Below are 6000 nucleotides of genomic sequence, written 5' to 3'. Positions count from 1 at the left end.
AATGTTTAGTTTAAAAAAACATCCAGGCTTCCTCGCTGCCATGGCTGCATCGCTTTACATGGCAGCTGGCTGCCTCTGATCCCCTGTCAGTGACAACAGCCCTGTGCTGAGAGAAAGAGACACTTTCATACAAGCCGACGCTTCCCCGATAGCAGCTCCAAAGATGCCTGGCTCCAAAGAGAGGCTTTGACGAGCCTGTCGTGTGCGTGTGCATTGCCGTGAAAGCCTCTTGAAATGGGGGGGAAAGAGGGGCAGCCTTGTACAAAGAGGAGCGGTGTCTCACACGCCTTCGTGCGAAGATAAAGTCGTTCGATTCGTTCTGTTCTCGCTCTGAACCATATGTTTAATGCCATGTGTAAACCCATCTACACACGCCACATGCTGTGAAGCTCCTCAGATGGTTGAAGGGACATGTCCTTTGACTCATGCCTCACCTTGTAGCCTGGGGCACTGAGTTCCCAGTAAGTAAATAATCAGACTATTAACAGCAATTAGTATGCCCACAGAGAGGAGGGATGGCCTTGTGGCTGAGACACTTGATGGGGACTCAGTTGATGATGGTTTCATCCCCATCTCTGCCACAGACTCCCTGTTTGACCTTTGGCAAGTCACCTCAGTTTTCCATCTATGAAATGTGGGGGAGTGCTCCTTCCTTGTCTAGATAATCTATTTACATTGGAAACTCTTCAGGGCAAGGGCTGCCCATCTGTCACTTACTATGTGCAGCACCTAGCACAGAGTTGGACCTGCTCTCAGCTAAGATCACTACGTACTACTATGATGAACAAAGAATTATGCTCTCATCCAGCTCCATCCACCCAAGGACCCCCAAGGGCATCACAAATGCTAATGACCAGCATCCCAATACTGCCTGAGAAGTAGGTAAGTCTTATCATCCCCATGTGACAGATTAAAAAACAAACCCAGGGGCACAAAGAGGGAATATGACTTGTCTAAGGTCACAGATCTTTGGCCAGGAATAAAACCCAGGCATCCCTTCTCTTAAACTTGTGCTTAAACCACTAGACCGTGTTTGCTCGAATTGTCCTGCATTTCTCCCCCCTTGATACAGGCTCTGCTGTGTCTGAGAGTTCAACTGAAGAGGTTTGTGGATAACAAGGAGAAGATTTCTTATTCCTTGAGCCATTTCCAAGTTAGGAATTCTTCTTGTCTCTGGTTCTGTGCAATTCTTGTTTTTTCTAGACAGTCTGACTCCTTGTCTCAATAATACCCCCTCGCCCATAGGGAAAGGAAACACGCAGAGTGCTTTAAACCTGATCTAGAAGACAGGAAATTCACTGACCTAGATGAAGAAGACTCAGAATGATAAGGAGTTGAAATATCCAGAACATTGAAGGTGGGGGGAGGGCGGGACACTCCTCACAGGATGAACATGCCTCTATATTTCACACTAATTCAACAAGATGCATGCTGAAAAGGCCCCAGTGCGGTCCCTTGGCTGTCCTATATATGAACTCTAATGAAAAATTAGTTGACAACCTTCCTGCATCTCGTGCTGGGCTCTGAATACCACTTTTTATGTGGAAATATAACACTACATACAACAGGAATTCCTTTACTTTTAGTGTGAGGGGATCATGTATTATTTTGACACAGCAGCATGGGGTGCCAGAAGGCGGGAGAGCAGAGTCTATCAAAAACAACAGTTGCAACCAAAAAGGAAAAAAAAAAAGATAAAAGAAAAGAAGAAAAAGCACAGGGTTTGCAGGGAGCTCTGCTCTGAGCCAGAAGGGAACAGTGGCAGTAACACCAGCATGGTCCCCTGTATGAGAAGCACTGCAGCTTTCATTCATAGGAAGGATGCACACAAAATAGAACTGGTACAGGTAGCAGATTGCAATGCTCTCCTGGGAAGAATAGGGAGGACAAAGTGGCCAATGCTACCCCGGGAACAACGGTGCTATAATACAGTATTGCCAACCCCAAGCATTCAAAAAATCAAATCATGAGTCAGGCCCCAGAATAATCAGGACATTTTTACAAATATAAATGTTGGGCTCTTTTTCTTTGCCCTTCGGATTTTGAGCCTTCAGGGTGCAACTTGTTTCACATTTTCAGGTTTTCTCAGCAACCTTTTTGTGTTCTGTAAATGAAAGCTGAGCTTCTCGTGCATGCTTCCGATTCAAGAGGTTGGAGATTTAAGAAAAACTCCAAATATTGTGAGACTGGCAAGCGGATGGTGAGGGCTGGCCACACAGAATAGAACTACCAGCTCTTTGTTGTGCCTCCACCAGCAACAACCCCATCCATATCACTGCAGGGCTCCCCAAAGTGGGGTCATTTCCACCCAGTGTGTTTGAAAGGGGGCATGAAGAAAAGCGCATGAAATCTGAGCAGCATTTCCTAAGAACGGTGAAGCTATCTCTACAGTAGCAAGCTTACAGCAGCACGGCTGTACCAATGCAGCTGAGTTGTAAGAGCTCCCATGCCAACGGGAGAGAGCTCTCCCATTGACATAATTAAAACACCACCAACGAGCAGCAGTAGCTATGACAGCAGGAGAAGCTCTCCCACCAGCATAGCACTGGGCACATTACCACTTATGCCAGCAAAACCTATGCCACTCGGGGTGTTTTTACACTCCCCTCAACGATATAAGTTTTGCCAACGCAAGTGGTAGTGTAGACATGGCCTAATCCTGCTCTTTTTGTCCTATGACTGCAGATATGTAACCAGGTCACTCTATCTTGAACGGTCCCTTAGTGCTAACAAGTCACAACTTATGCTAAACAATCTGTTCCTCCTTGTATTTAGCTGTGACACTCTGAGTACCTTTCCCAGACCTGAAGAAGAGCTCTGTGTGGCTCGAAAGCTCATCTCTCTGATCAACAGAAGTTGGTCCAGTAAAAGATATTACTTCACCCACCTTGTAACTGTACCATAGTGGAGTAGGCAGTGTTTCTGACTGACTTGGGAAGGAAGGTTAGGGTGACCAGATGTCCTGATTTTATAGGGACAGTCCTGATATTCAGGGCTTTGTCTTATATAGGCGCCTATTACCCCCATCCTGATTTTTCACACTTACTATCTGATCACCCTAAGGAAAGTCCCTTCCCATATGGGGGAAAAGCCAGACTGTGTGAATAAGGAACAGCAGTCTGGCCATATTGATCTGGGAGGGTTATAGCAGGACTACCTTGTCCATGCGAAGAGTGTAGCTCTAATGGAAAATTACTACTAGAGGTGTCACTGAGGTGGGATGTGACAGGCTAGAAATGCTAGTGAGCTCTGCAAGAGGCCCACCAAGGGAAACTAGCATGAGTCATGTATTAGGATTGCCCAATCTTGAGACTAGAATATGGCATGTACGGTCACCCACAGTAGCACTGGTGCAATAGTTCTGCATTTGCCCAGGAGAAGGGAAAACATATGCAAGTGAGCAGCCAATGAACGCCGAGGAAAGGCGCACAGCTCAGGAGTGAGCTGGACCATTTGAAGAAGGGTAGGTTCATACAGGCACCTTCCAATGGTTCCAGGGATGCAGAATTCGGCTCCTTCTCAGTACTGCGTGCAGTCATGGTGTCTGCCAGCTTGTGAGAGAGCAAGCGAGCCCTGCCTTGGGCGAGCGTCCATGGAGCCATTAGAGGAAGCTCCCTGACATGATGAGTGCAAACACGTCCGTTAGAGAGAACACCACCTGTGGTAACAAAGAAATGAGGAGACAAGGAACAGCAGAAACTTGAAATGCCCCAGTCACCTACTCATGTGCTGGTCAGTCCTTGTCTCCGAGAGGTGTTATAGCCACTTCTCCCCCTTTTTAGGTTTATTCCGCTTTGCAGGAAACCTTCTCCATACTGAAATTAATGGGAGCTGCTGGGTGCTCAGCCCTCCTGAAAACTGGCTATTACATCTCACAACGGATTTAGGAGCTTAGCTTTGGCCATAGGCTTTGGGAGCTGTCTCTTCCTCCTTGCTTGAGTGATTTCTTGCTGCACTGCTATAGTAAGTATATTCCATGTTCTGCTCTCCCCACATACAAATTTTACATCTGCCCTTCAGATGTTTGGAGCCAGTTCCCACAGAGTTAAGCCAGTAATTGGCTACAGATGACAAAGAGCCTGGGTTAGCTCCAGCATTAGTATGTGGGGAGAGGAATAGTGCCTATCTCTTCAGAGATCCCCAGAGCCAACCCCACCTTGGGCTCCAACGCATCCTGACACATCAAATGAGCGTCATACTTTTTAGGGCATGCATGAGCCATTGGTATATCGGCAGGGGTTTGCTCAGCAGAGCCTGGCTTCCACACAGCTATCTGAAGCAGCTGATGGCAAGAGGACAAAGTGGTCTAATAGTTTAAGCTGGGGAGTGGATGTCAGAAAATCCTAAATTCAAGTCCTAGCTCTGCCACTGACGTTGTACGTCCTTGGCCCAGTCACTTTGGCCATACTGTCTGTATCTCAGTTTCTCCATCTGTAAAATTGAGATAGTTATGCTGACTACCTACCCACCTACAAAGGGGTCAAGGGGAGGGTAAATGGCTGGGATTTCAAAGGAGGATAATGGAATTTGGCATCCAACTCCCATGTGTAGGTTAGGTCAGTATTTCAATGGATTTGGCTCCACCTCCCATTTGTAGGTAGGCTGATATTTCAATGGATTTGTTTTTTGAAGATCTCAGCCAATATCTGTAAAGTGTTTTGAGGATGTCATATGTTATTGCTATTATTTATTATTTAACAGAAAGCACAGGCTTTCCTTGGGTACTGCTGGGAGTGAAGTGCCCCAGGAGGATCAGTGCAGAGAACACATCCACTGGAACTCAAGGTTGGATTCTGATCAATGCTTAGTTTGTACCGTGGATGAGCTCTGACACCTCTAGGTTTGGCAGTTCAGGCCTGAGCCCCAGCACCTCTGAGCTTGCTGCATCTGTTACGAATGTAAAAAATTTTCTTGAGCCCTGGTACCTTGTTCCATTACAAATTAAGCACTGATTCTGATCTCACCCCCATCAACTCTACACTGATGTATCTCCATGGGTTTCAGTGGAGTTACTCCTGATTTGCATGGGTGCTAGAGCAGGTGAAATGCTGCAGCACACAGAGACCACTGCCCAGTGAAACCCAGCCAGGGCCAGCTCCAGAACCCAGCGCGCGCGCATGCTTGGGGCGGCGTCCCGCGGGAGGGCGGCAGGCGGCTCCGGTGGACCTCCCGCAGGCATGCCTGCAGAGGGTCCGCTGGTCCCGCAGCTCCGGTGGACCACCGGAGCCGCAGGACCAGCGGACCCTCCACAGGCACGGGCGGCACAAATCCTAGAGCCGCCCTGAACCCAGCACATAGCAAGATGTATGAGCCAGGCGAACTCACTCCACTAGAGTTGTCTACGCTCTCCAAAGAGAGGCACATCCCAGCAAATGTTTATTAAAGCATCAGTAGCTCATGCAAATACAATTCAGCAACAAAACGTGCAGAGAATTGGTGTGGTAGTGAGAAATGCTGGCAGGGCTCATGTGCTGCCTTAAACTGATTGTTTCAGTAACAGCCGTGTGTATTAAAAGAGAAGAAAACACAACGGAATTGGTAGAACTGGTGGATACCCAGGTAAGAGGCTCCTTACAAACAGCTAAGATTAACAAGATGAGTGTGATAACTACACACTAAATGTTTCCATCATTCCAGAGAGAGAAGGGATCCAAACACAATTGCTGATGCCTACGTAAAATGGATTGGTGGGTTGCATTCCAGTTACTCCTGGACAAGGGTCCATCTGACTCAAACAGCCACCACGTGTGGAATTAACTAGCCACCTCTATAGAGAAAACAAAGACTAAAGGGACTGGAGACTGCACTCCCCCATTTCATCCCTAGGCTGCTCTCTGTACTACAAGGATAAGGCACCTTTTGCCATGGTGAGGGGGAGAAAAGAGGCAAGTGGGGGCACTGCTGCTGCCATATTTTGGAGATAAATAGAGAGCTTCCATTTCCAGAGCTGACAGACCAGCACTTTTCACCGGAGCCAAAATTCACTTAAAAACAGAAGGG

This window comes from Mauremys reevesii, linkage group 12 (assembly GCF_016161935.1).
Source record: "Mauremys reevesii isolate NIE-2019 linkage group 12, ASM1616193v1, whole genome shotgun sequence".
NCBI classification, from domain to species: Eukaryota; Metazoa; Chordata; order Testudines; family Geoemydidae; genus Mauremys; species Mauremys reevesii.
Note: the sequence above shows the minus strand (reverse complement) of the source record.